We start from the raw sequence: 13630 nt of genomic DNA, 5'->3' as shown, positions 1-13630 counted from the left end.
CACTGTGCATAGTGAGCTGCTTGTGAGCAAGTTACTAAATTTTCTGAGTCTCAGTTTCTGCTTTTGTAAAAGTGAGAATGGTAATATTGACCTGATAGGTTCGTTGTGAGTATGAAATGTATTATGTACAGAGCTTGGTTCATGTTAGATGTTCCCATTTTAGTGAGTTTGTGTTTATTTGGTTTGGGTTTTAGGATTGCTTAATGCCTCAGTTAAGTGGTCAGATACAGAAAGGGTGATTTATATGAGGCTAATGAAACTTAAACTTTAGAGCCCTTTATTTTCACAGACCTCTTCCAAAGGCCCTGAACCTCATTTTGTATTCATAATTTTGTATTCTTTTTTGGAAAGACAGACCTCTCCAAATTATGTGTTTTAGGGGCCCACAAAACAAAGATCTGCTTCTGGTTAAATAGGATACATAGCTCTCCTAAGTATCCTCTACATCAAAACTTCTTTGGTAGTCTCTACACATACTTCTCTTTTTTTTGAGGCAGAGTGTTGCTCTGTTGCCCAGGCTGGAGTGCAGTGGCACAGTCTCAGCTCACTGCAACCTCCACCTCCCGAGTTTAAGCGATTCTCGTGCCTCAGCCTCCTGAGTAGCTGGGATTACAGGTGTGCACCATCACACCCAGCTAATTTTTGTATTTTTAATAGAAATGGGGTTTCACCGTCTTAGCCAGGCTAGTCTCAAACTCCTGACCTCAAATGATCCACCTGCCTTAGCCTCCCAAAATGCTTGGATTACAAGTGTGAGCCACCATGCCTGGCCTACAAATACCTTTACAACATATATATGTCACTTGTAAGTTTTGTATGATACCTGGTGTAATATGATGTTAAATTAGGACAGCCATATCAAATCATACATAATTCACATTGGTTGCCCTAGGAATTTCCATGAAAAGTTTGGATTGAATGAGGGTGAGAAAATGCCTCACAGTTAAAAAAAAGAAACTGGTTGGATGAATTATCATTAGTAGCATCTTTGACTGTGTATGTGACAGGTGGTAGCAAATAGTAGAGGACAAAAATGGCATTGATCGCTAAAGTATTGCCTCTCTAAATTTCATGTTGTGATACTTGGTTGGCAGAACTATGATAGAATTTTGAAACATTTAATGGGCAGTAGCAGCCCAACTTACCTTCATTTCTGTTCTTGATTATGAATGATTCAAAGAGGAAGAACACTTGCTATATATATATATATATATATATATATATTTTTTTTTTTTTTTTTTGAGATGGAGTTTTGTTCTTGTTGCCCAGGCTGGAGTGCAGTGGTGCAATCTCGGCTCACTGCAGCCTCCGACTCCCGATTTCAAGTGATTCTCCTGCCTCAGCCCCCCATGTAGCTGGGATTTCAGGCATGAGCCCCTGCGCCAGGCCAACACTTGCTATTTTGATGTGCTGTTTCTATAGCCAATCAGCACCTTTTATTTCCTGTCTTTCCAATGCCCATTTGTTAACTTGCAATATTAATTCCAAGGAGAATATTTGCCTTGTAATAATGTATATAGAGTTTTTAGTAAATAGCTTAGAAACCAATGAACAGTATTAAGAGGGGATAGCATGATAATGATCCCCTGGAACAGGGGGAAGGGCACATTAAGATGTAGATGACCATTAGAGGTGGGAGGAAGGGAAATTGAACACAAATTTTTTCTGATGTAGAAAATTAGGTCATCTCTTGATTGAGGAGGTGTGGCAGGAAACCTCAGAAGAGTAATTACATGAGATTTGGAAGAGCACCTGAGCACTGGAAAAGGAAGCCAACCAGGCAAAAGTAAAAGGATTGCCAAGTAGTGTAAAGGGTCAAGGTGAATTTGGAAATTGCAGATTTGGCATGGCATGAATCAGCAGTTACACAATTTTCTCCAGCAGTACTTGGCAAACTAGAAGCAATAGTAGAGAGAACCAGATGGTTGTTTGACTCTGAGCTGGGACTTGGCAGAATAGATAGGCAGAAGTTCAAGGGAGCACTGAGAGTGCTGGTGAGAGTATCCATCAAAAGGTTGATGATAGTGTTCAAGCTAAGCAGGGAAGAAAAGGAAGGGGGTGGCTAAGAGAGGGGAAAACAGACCAGGGTCTGATATTGTGGAGTGTGGGGGTAGAAGAACAAAGGTTATGGTCAAGTAACATAGTTCTTATGAAATAACTTGTGGAAACTCATCCTGTTTAGATAAATTATAGGAACAATTCTATAATTTTTTTCTGCAGTAAACTTTCTATCTGTTGCTTCCTATCACAGCATAATATTCACTGAAATTCATGTGGTCTCTTAAAATAGGCCTTATAACAAGCTAGTCACAATGACCTCATCCAACATTATAGCATTTGACTTTAGTATCTGTTGAGGAAACGTGTGATTGCTCTATAGTTAGAGAACTTGGAGCAATACCATTTTAGTGTTGGTTTTGCCGGTGGAAAATCAGATTAGTCTAATTAAGCCAGGTCTCCAAGAGTAGAGGCAATTATTTTCATATTAAACAAAACAAAACAAAAAAGGAGATGCTTTCCTATCCTCAGCTTTGTTTGTGGCAACAAAATTACAGAATTCCTCAGGGAGAAAACATGAGGACCTTCTGGTCCTGTCAACCCAGAGCCAATTCAACCCTTGGGGGAATTATAAGAATTTCATTAAAATAAGGAGAGAAGGACTGGCTCTCCTAACAGCAAGGCTTGTTGGCTCTTAAAGATCTCCCACATCTTCCTGTGCTGTTTGTTATGAACATTTTGTTGGCTCCTTCTCCTTAACCCTTGCTATAGCTATCTCAAGTCAGGCTATACCTACCTACATTTAGATTAAATCCAGGGAGTTTAGAAGACTGAGATAAATGTTGGTACACGTTAATTTTCTGTAATATTATTGAAGTCTTTTTGAAAGTAATTCATTGTCTCAGTGTGTTCAGATACATTGCACAGTGGTCTTCAAACTGAGGTTTGTGAACTTTCCTCAAGACTTTTTGAGAAATGTGGAAGCAAGAGTAGTTTTTAGAAAAGCTTTTCTGAGATCCTCAATTTCCACAAATATTCTTTACTAAAATGAATCTGCATGAGAATGTCCCTTGGCCTCTTTTCCCACCTCCCCTTTTCCAATCATGAATTCATCCACTTGTTAAAAGAATGGAATACTTTTCAACCATCTGGAATCTTACTTGGGGTAGTTTAATGCCCTAGAGGCTTTTACACATCCCTTTTACACATCTAGAGCATTAAACTAATCATATTTCAAAATGTTGGTGCTGGGATTAAAGAGAGTAAATGGCTATTAATGACTGGATTATAAATTCTTTTGCAGGTTAGGTGATTTCCAATTCTGTGCTATTAACAAAATTGAAGGAAGACCTAATAAAATTGTCAGCTTAAACTTAATAAAATTAAATTTTGATGATAAATTATCTATGATTTGGGGTTTATAATTCGGAAGAAGTTCAAAGATTTGAGTGACATTGCTATAACAAAATACTTTCCATTCCCATCTCCTTATTTGTGTAAACACTCAGTGAGTATTGTATGTAAAGCAAAGCATATGAACAAAATTGATGCTTAAGCTTGTCTTATTCTAGTAATAAGTAATACTCACCAATGAATACATGAACTAACCAGGGACAAAACAGCCTATCCATCAAATTAATAGAAGCACTTTCCAAAAATTGTCATAATTAAAAATTAGTTATGAAATATATATAATATGTATGTTTTTGTTAATTGTATACTAATAACAATTATAATGCTAACTTAGTTCTGAAGAAATGTTAACACAGTCTTAACGTCACAAAAACTAAAACAAAATTTCAATGTACATATTTTGCAGAGAAGCATGATGGGATGTTAAAAAAGACTTTAAAACATAAAATACATTGCATTAGAATAAATTTCTATGGGGAGAGTGTAATGGAAACATGAGTTCAAGGAGAAAATGTAAAATTTTTGACTGTTGTAGAAGAGTTTTTCATTTATTTACATTTCATTAAGTATGAGTATTTAAGACTCGTTGGATACATTTTAAGGTGATAGATAAGACTTATTTGAAAATATCAGTATTATAATAAACCAGAAATTATATGTTTTGCAACTGTATAAAATTAGAATAAAAAATTGAGATGGCAACTTAAATGTGACACCGTACTTAGTTTTTCAAAATTCTTTTATAACACACAAGCAAAAAAAGCCTGAAGACCACTGTTCTGGGACAGAGGTTCTCTTTCTGATGGGATTTAAGAATCACTTGGGGAGCCTGGAAAAGCTGCATCTCCTCAGGGTTATCCCCCAGAGATTCCTACTCTGCAGATACGAAGAACGTGAGGTTTTAAAAAGCACTCGCTAATCCCTGGTGGTTCTGATGCGGGATCTGTGGAGCTATGACTGAGAATTACTGCTTCCAGGTTTCTTCTCCAATCACAGCGTATCAGCCAAAAGCTGTTTACTTGAATTGTTTTTGTTTTTTTTGAGTGGGAGTGGGGGCATCTGTAGAACTTACCTCCTGTGTGACATTTTGTGTCACATATTCACCTTGCATTTGGGATACCCTGAGTAAGTTTTATGAAGCCATTCCTGCATTTGTAAAGAAAATTATCTAAGACGTCTTTCCATGACCAGCTCTCCCCAGCTGCCACTCCTGTCCACATATCATAAATTTCTTTCAGAATTAGATACTAAAGAAAATGTTGCTTCTTTGGGGAAATATTGGCATGTATTTTTCCTTAGGGACAAATCAGTAAACTGGTTTTGTTTTTATTTTCTTTTGGTATGCAGGGGATCTCAAAGCAATTTTGTGACCAGACATGTGAGACCCAACCCCTGTTTATGACTTTCTAATCTAATTAATACTTTTTTGTGCCTGATTTTTTAATCATTTTTTTCTTATTTTCATAAACCTCCTCAATCCTTTGTAGAGAAGTATAAATAAGTAAACAAATGAGCAAAAATAATTCTCTGTATATATTTTTAAGATGTATGGAATACAATAGATTGGAACGAAAACTATATTCTACTTTACCGTGTGTGTGTGTGTGTGTGTGTGTGTGTGTGTGTGTGTGTGTGTGTGTTTCTGTAAAGAAAGTTTACTTTGCTTCTGGAAGCAGAGTAGATTTTTGAAATTTACTATTATATTTTGGGTGCACTCAGCTAATAAAGTATATTGGGGTTTTAGGTACACATCTGGGTAAAGGAATGTGGGACAGACTAGACAGGCTTGGGGAATAGCTGGATGCCCAGGCTTCAGTTCCATCAGGGAACAGTAGCACATAGCAAATAAGAAAAGGAAGTAGAATCTATTAATGTGGAGCAATCCAAGTCAATAGGGCTTCCTAGTCCACAGAATTCCTTTTAAAAGAGGTTCAGATCCCATAGGCTGGTGACCATGAAGGTGCCAATATTCCTCCAAATATACCTTAAATCTTTTAAGAGCCTTTCAAACTAATTTTTGGTAAACAGTAGAAGCTGAATCATTTACTTGTCTTACATTTTTCGAATCCTATTATGTGTTCTAGACCTGCCTAGCCCCAAGATTACAAAGTCAAATGAGACAAATAAGACAAAATTCTTGCTCTTAGGACTTTTTAGGCTTAGATCAGAATTCTGTGAGGGCTGCTAGTCTCCTTTTGTATTAGAAAAAGATATCCCTCTAGGCAAATCCCCTCTAGGCAAAATTAGGAAATGATTTTCATAATAATTTTAGAGGGGAAAATGATTTCCCCTCTAAGGCTCCTCCTGAGGGGGCTTAGATGGGATATCTTCCTTCCTTGATGAAAGAAGCCCCCACTTCCTTCTTAGTGAGAGTGTCCTTATCAGGTAACCACTAGCACAACCACATGCCTGCTAGATGCCTTAAATGAGAGAAACTGGCAAAGTGGGAGTGCTAAGTGCAAGCACTGAGCCCATTGCAGCAGGGACTGTGCAGGGTTACAGGAGAGCAGAGGCCTTGTCTACAGTAGGGTGTGGGGATGGGGAATCAGCTCCAGCTGAAAATGTAGAGACGTAATCCTGACAGTTCCTAATGATTTTCAAGAGTAGCTGGAAATGTGAATTTGTTGTGACTTTTGACTTTTAAATATTGTGTAGAGTAAATACATGCTTGGAGGCTGCACCTGGCCTTCAGGCTGTCATTTTGGATACTCAATCAGTCTTTTTCTGTGCTAGGTTTTTCTTTTTTTGCAATGAAATAACGATTTTTAAAGAAGGCATTTAATCCAGGTAATTCAAGGATTGTTTTGCTTAAATTATATGAAATGCCAGTTTGATCTTATTACCTAATTTGATAGATTTAGATTCAGTGTGTCAGAGAGTGAATGACAGAAGTAACACTTTTAAAATAAAATGAGAAAACCCAAAAGAACAAATATTCTTGACACCTATGATTAGGCATTATAGGGGACATAGAAAAGTACTAAATAGATAAAATACAAAATTTGTGAAGGCCTGGGTTATATAATACATCTCAAATTAGATAATCTAGTCATATTCCACAGCCAAAATAAAAAGTAGTCTCCATAGTCTAAACTGAGCAAAAATTATCTAGTTCTGCATTAGCTACTCATATAGGCTCATCTGCCACCTCTACTGAAATGATTGAACAACCTAAAGTATGCCACTGGTATAATTTTCTCAATTTAACAATAACCATCTACAATATTAGGCACTACAAAATAAAAATAACCAAATTATGTACCCTTGCCCCATATGCTGCTTCAATAATGACATTTGTCATATTAGGCCTTTTTTCTGTATAGTAGCATTTTTCCATCTTTTATTTGCATTTGTATTTACAAATAAAAAATGATATATAAATAAATGATAATTAGGAAAATATAAAGAAGCAGAGTCTGAGCAGGTTCTGTATATTTTTTAAAGGCTGTGTAAGCCCTAGGTGACAACTCTGAGAATCTTCTGGCTTTATAAGCTGGTCATTTTCCATGTAAAAAAAATTTTTATTCTGAAACTTGTTTAATATACCAGATCTGACTCCCTTTCCAATTTCAGTTTGGATGCACCATGGCAAACGTTCTGAATGTTATAAAATGAGATATCAAATGAAATACTATTTATGAACCACAAAATCATTTTAAATAAATGAAATTTTATTACTTGAGTACATGTATTAGAAACTGGTCTATAACCCAAGCAGCGTTTACTAAAAATTAAATGAAGGCCATTACATATAGTAATATATCATGATAATAAAGCCCTGAATTAGGATATTAACTCTAAATTTTTAAATTAAATCAGGACTAGTTACTGCTTTGTCCAAATGGTCAAAAAGCTTGATCTAAGGTGTTCACATTAATTAAAAATTTTTGTAAGTTAAATTATGATATAGATTGACATTTAAAAATATAACTCTCCCAATTTCATAAAGAAGTTTAAAAAGGTTAAATGTCTTAATGACTATGCTGGGACTTCCTTTATAAATCCACTCTTGGGCATGTGATTATGACATGCCCGAGAGAGATAGATACATTCTTTTGTCTTGCCCATTGAATAGACTCAATAATTAACAAATTGGATTGGAGTTGGTAGTTGCAAGTATCAGCATTTTTCAGCTTGAAACTTTTCTTACATGTAGCCAACACTATTATTTGCCTACATCAATGTTACTTCCTCTTTTGTCCATATGTTCAGTCCCAGGGTTAAAATCACAATTGATCTGAACCAGCTGTGGCAATTCACATCCTCTTTGCCAGTGACAGGTCTGAGAATGGACATGGGATTCAGTCCTGGCTAGTGAAACATGAGGTGAAGCCTCCTGGGGTTTCTGAGCAAATTTTTTATTTCTCTTTAATAAAAGGAGGAAAACAATGACAAGTAAAAAGTATATTTTCTTTACAATGTCTTTTCTACTTTGGATATGGTCCTAAAAGGACAGGAAGCTTGGAGCTACTCTGGCTGTTTTGTAACAATAAGGTAGAAGGCCAAGAGAATTATGGAGAAACTGACCCAATACCCTGAGATGGTGGAACTGCTGAAACAAACTTTGAACCGCTACATCCAGACTTCTTTTACATGGAAAAAAATATATATTCCTTTATTGTTTAAGCCACTGATAGCTAGATTGTTTGTTACTTGCAGCTGAATATATTTTTCCTTGAATACCATATAAATGCAGGGCCAGTGTTGTGCCAGAGCCAGCTTACACTGGCTTGTGAGATGATTGTGCCTATCTGTTTCCAATTCCACATTCAGTGACTTTAAATCATCTGGGGTGAATAGTCACACTCTGGAACCAGGCCAAAGATACATATCCAAGCTGTTTTCACCAGAGAGCTGGTTGTTGAAAACATTTATCAGCATCACACCACTAGGTGACTTACATTAACTCCTACAGATAATGTCATAGCAACTACTATGCTACCTATCATCTTTTCAAGTGCATTTTTAATAGTAAATGGGTAATAAGTTATATCAAGACATTTTTAATTTGTGGAATTTTAGAACCAGAGGACAGTTTAGTAAATTTAAAAACCGAAATTAAATACTGGGTGATTTTAAAACTAATCTAACATTATATAACTAGTTAATAGCAGAGTTGAGTCTCGAATTTGACTCTTTATTCCCATTTTGGTGATTTTTCTAGTATACCATATAGCCATTATATTATTTATACAATAATAATAATAATTCTTTGAGTGCCAACATCTATCTTCAAATCAAAATAGTAAGTTAGCAAGATACTCAATTTCCGTATAAATAGACTGGCCTAGTTTTGGTGATGCATATAATGTAACATTTAATTATATATTGTAAGTTTTGGTCTATTTAGCAAAGATACAGACGTTGAAGAAGGCTGACATATGGAAACTTAGCATGACAACCATGCTTAGCCAACAACCTTCAATTATCATGACTCACACTACTTCCAATAAGTAACCGGATGATCAGAATTGAGCTTGGATTCCCCAACTACACCAGAGATACTCGTACAGAGGGGAAACTGCTACCCACATCCATTTTCCAAAGGCTGAAGGACCGTCAGTTGAAGTCTGAGCTCCTCTGCTGAATTGAAGGTAGACAATCTTGAAAGATAGAAACTGCATTGTGAGATGAAATGAATTTTTAAAGGATCTAGACTAGACTCTTAGGACAATGTGAGGCAAGATTCTGACAACTTAGGTTTGAAATAGCTAACCATATTTGCCAACAATGATCAGATATTAGAGACACACAATTCTAGTTAGAGTTCTTATGGGAGCTTCACAATGATAGTGAGAATAAAAATTGGTCAATTTCTGGAAAGCAATTAGACAATGTACTGCATATCAAGAACCTTAAAAATAAAGATTTTGCAAAATTTTTTATGTTGATTGTGGGATGATTTGTATAAGGGAGTTCATTATATTAGTCTCTATTTTGGAGAACAGTTAAATTTTTCACAAAATTTGAAGAAATATTGATAATATTTGGCTCAGGAATTCTAAATTTTTTTGTAATTCATTTTGTGATTCATTTTAACAAAATAGTATAGATGAAAAGATCAGTGAACATTATAGAGTGGTGAAAATTGGAAACAATCTATATTTCTAACAACAGGGAGATGGATGAATAAATTATGATATATCCATACAAGGGAATGCAATAGAGTCATTAAAATAATATTTGGAAGGATACTTAATAAAAAGAGTACATCAAAGTACATCAATATGGAACAGTGTAGTCTGTATGTGTGTATATATGTGCGTGTTTAGAAGATGAAGAAAATGCATTAAAATCAAAATATTCTTCATGATTATATTATTATTCTATTTTTCTGAGTTTCTCAAGTTTTTTATAATGAACATATATAAGCTTTTTAAGTTAAAAATAACTATTTTCTTTTTTTAATTATACTTTAAGTTCTAGGGTACATGTGCACAAGGTGCCGGTTTGTTACATATGTATACATGTGCCATGTTGGTGTGCCGCACCCGTTAACTCGTCATTTACATTAGGTGTATCTCCTAATGCTATCCCCTCCCCCCTCTCCCCACCCCACAACAGGCCCCCATGTGTGATGTTCCCCTTCCTGTGTCCATGTGTTCTCATTGTTCAATTCCCACCTATGAGTGAGAACATGTGGTGTTTGGTTTTCTGTCCTTGTGATAGCTTGCTGAGAATGATGGTTTCCAGCTTCATCCATGTCCCTACAAAGGACATGAGCTCATCATTTTTTATGGCTGCATAGTATTCCATGGTGTATATGTGCCACATTTTCTTAATCCAGTCTATCGTTGTTGGACATTTGGGTTGGTTCCAACTCTTTGCTATTGTGAATATTGCCGCAATAAACATATGTGTGCATGTGTCTTTATAGCAGCATGATTTATAATCCTTTGGGTATATCCCCAGTAATGGGATGGCTGGGTCACATGGTATTTCTAGTTCTAAATCCCTGAGGAACTGCCACACTGACTTCCACAATGGTTGAACTAGTTTACAGTCCCACCAACAGCGTAAAAGTGTTCCTATTTCTCCACATCCTCTCCAGCACCTGTTGTTTCCTGATTTTTTAATGATCGCCATTCTAACTGGTGTGAGATGGTATCTCATTGTGGTTTTGATTTCCATTTCTCTGATGGCCAGTGATGGTGACCATATTTTGATGTGTCTTTTGGCTGCATAACTGTCTTCTTTTGAGAAGTGTCTGTTCATATCCTTTGCCCACTTGTTGATGGGGTTGTTTGTTTTTTTCTTGTAAATTTGTTTAAGTTCTTTGTAGATTCTGGATATTAGCCCTTTGTCAGATGGGTAGATTGCAAAAATTTTCTCCCATTCTGTAGGTTGCCTGTTCACTCTGATGGTAGTTTCTTTTGCTGTGCAGAAGCTCTTTAGTTTAATTAGATCCCATTTGTCAATTTTGGGTTTTGTTGCCATTGCTTTTGGTGTTTTAGACATGAAGTCCTTGCCCATGCTTATGTCCTGAACGGTATTGCCTAGGTTTTCTTCTAGGGTTTTTATGGTTTTAGGTCTAACATGTAAGTCTTTAATCCATCTTGAATTAATTTTTGTATAAGGTGTAAGGAAGGGATCCAGTTTTAGCTTTCTACATATGGCTAGCCAGTTTTCCCAGCACCATTTATTAAATAGGGAATCCTTTCCCCATTTCTTGTTTTTGTCAGGTTTGTCAAAGATCAGATAGTTGTAGATGTGTGCTATTATTTCTGAGGGCTCTGTCCTGTACCATTGGTCTATATCTCTGTTTTGGTACGAGTACCATGCTGTTTTGGTTACTGTAGCCTTGTAGTATAGTTTGAAGTCAGGTAGCGTGATGCCTCCAGCTTTGTTCTTTTGGCTTAGGATTGACTTGGCAATGCAGGCTCTTTTTTGGTTCCATATGAACTTTAAAGTAGTTTTTTCCAATTCTGTGAAGAAAGACATTGGTAGCTTGATGGAGATGGCATTGAATCTATAAATTACCTTGGGCAGTATGGCCATTTTCATGATATTCATTCTTCCTACCCATGAGCATGGAATGTTCTTCCATTTGTTTGTATCCTCTTTTATTTCATACTGTACTAAAAATGTAGACCATATACCTGCAGCCATTGGATCTTCAACAAACCTTCTTGCTTTGAAGGGCAGATGGGGCCCTGGGTCAAAACTGAGTGAGTGTTCCAAGGTGAATGGAATGATTTCCAAGCTGAGTGTAATTCCAAGGTGGGTGGAATGATTTGGGAAAGGTGCTAATGCTTCTTTGTATTTGTAATACCTACTAGAGTGCTTGGCATTTGTAGATAATTAAATTTGTTTGTTAAAAGCATGTGTGATTATCTGAGGATATTAGGAGTGAGAATGCAAGCCAGGTGTTTTGCATGTTTTGCATGTTAAAGCAGTTTCTGGGGTTTATAATATGGTTTGATTATCCTGGCTGAATGAAAACGTAAGAGAAAATGTGATTCAGAATATAAATTACTCAGTTCTTTCTTATCCCCCGTGGCAAGGCATATCCCCCAAGTTTGCTGATTTGGAAAATCCTTATTTTTGCAAGGACTGAATTCCCTTGCTTGCGATTTATCAGCATTCTGCTGACAACTGTTGTTCCTTCTCTGTCCCTAGCCCCTTTTTTGTTTTTCTTGTTAAAAGATCTATTTAAAAAGTCAGTTCAGTAGCCCAACTATTTCAAAATCTCATTTCATCTCATTTGTCATTTATTACTAGGCCTATTTTCTCTTCAGTGTTTCTTATCACCCAGATACATTTGAGGAAACTCTTTTAAATCCCTGGAACTATTGCATCACTAGTTCATTTTACTGAAAAAAAATCGACTCAAACTTTGATCACTATATATTACTCCTACTTTTCAATTTCAAGTATTTTTTTCTTATAAATCTAGAACTTTGAAAAATCCCTAGTGAGTCTAGTCTGAATAAAACACACGGTTTTGAGAAATTTATCAGATGAATTATAACGTATTACTATTTACCTCTAGGTTATTTGAGGATAGTCTGGTCTTTTTTTAATCTAACAGTTTTCCATACCTTCTATCATTAGGGTTCACAAAGATCCAACTTGTTTTGTAGATATTTCATATTTTTCCCTAATTTTGACTTGCTTTTGGTTTCTTAATTTTTAAAAACAGGCTTATCTGGAACCCAGTTTTAATAAATCTTGCCTTCTAAACATGTCTTTTGGTAGTGTTCAATGTCAAGGGCCATTCTCCTTTTGCTTTTCAATATTCATTAGGTGCTATTGAATAGCAGACCCAAGAAAAGAAAAAAAATTGCCTTCAGAAGAATAGTAGAAAGAACATTAAGTTCAGAGTCAGGAGTCCACTCTTAAGCTTTCTGTCTCACAGTTTATTTTACTTTTTTGGATTCAGGCTTTGCCTATCCCTCTTTCCCCATCTAGAATCAATCATCTCCCTTCTCTTCTTATCTAATACTGAGAAAATGCACAGGAAATTTTGCAAAGCACTATGAATGCCTGTGAAAAAGGGCATTATGTAAATGTGCACTATTATTTTGCTGGAATTTTGCCATTTCTCTGTATGCAAAAGGATAAGATTTAGAATAATATTAGCTCCTTTCAACCTGCAGTCCAAGGATGTTCAGTTACCAAATACTAGGAGAATGGTATTTTGATTCTTATTTGGTAGGCCACAGCAAAGCTTCAAGACACCCTAGATTTATGCTATTTTTTTTTAATGATGATTAGTGTCATTATTATGTTTACCCTCTTGGGAGAGGGATAGCAGTGGAGGGAATTGAGGGCAGGATGTTCTGTTTTTGCTTATTTTGCTTTGATGAGGGAAAAGGCAGTGCAAGAGAGGGTCCTGACTGAGGTCTAAATGGTCCAAATAGCTCAGTTTATATGTGAAAGGGGGAAAAAGATGGCAAAGATGTTGCATAATACAAATGAAATTTGTATAAATACTGACACTATTGTGAACCTCCAAAATTTGAGACAGGTCTCAGTTAATTTAGAAAGTTTATTTTGTCAAAGTTGAGGACACGTGCTCATGACACAGCCTCAGGAGGTCCTGACGACGTGTGCCCAAGGTGATCAGAGCACAGTTTGGTTTATACATTTTAGGGAGACATGAGATGTCATTCAACATATATAAGATAAACATTGGTTCAATCTGGAAAGGCAGGATAACTTGAAGCAGGGAGGTGGCTTCTGGGTCATAAGTAGATAAGAGATAAATGGTTGTATT

The 13630-nt window shown here is 36.0% G+C and overlaps 1 long non-coding RNA gene across 1 annotated transcript in view; it reads left to right on the top strand.

Moving 5' to 3' along the window:
* The first annotated feature begins 8963 nt into the window (after positions 1 to 8963).
* The window catches only part of LOC129393826 (uncharacterized), a 388210-nt gene continuing 383543 nt past the window's right edge, over positions 8964 to 13630 (top strand). Inside the window, exon 1 of the long non-coding RNA XR_010109813.1 lies at positions 8964 to 9005. This is a non-coding gene — a long non-coding RNA (uncharacterized LOC129393826). The remainder of the gene's footprint in view (positions 9006 to 13630) is intronic.

The sequence above is a fragment of the Pan paniscus genome, chromosome 15, assembly GCF_029289425.2.
Source record: "Pan paniscus chromosome 15, NHGRI_mPanPan1-v2.0_pri, whole genome shotgun sequence".
Classification (NCBI taxonomy): Eukaryota; Metazoa; Chordata; class Mammalia; order Primates; family Hominidae; genus Pan; species Pan paniscus.
Note: the sequence above shows the minus strand (reverse complement) of the source record. Positions and strands in the feature narration are given on the sequence as shown.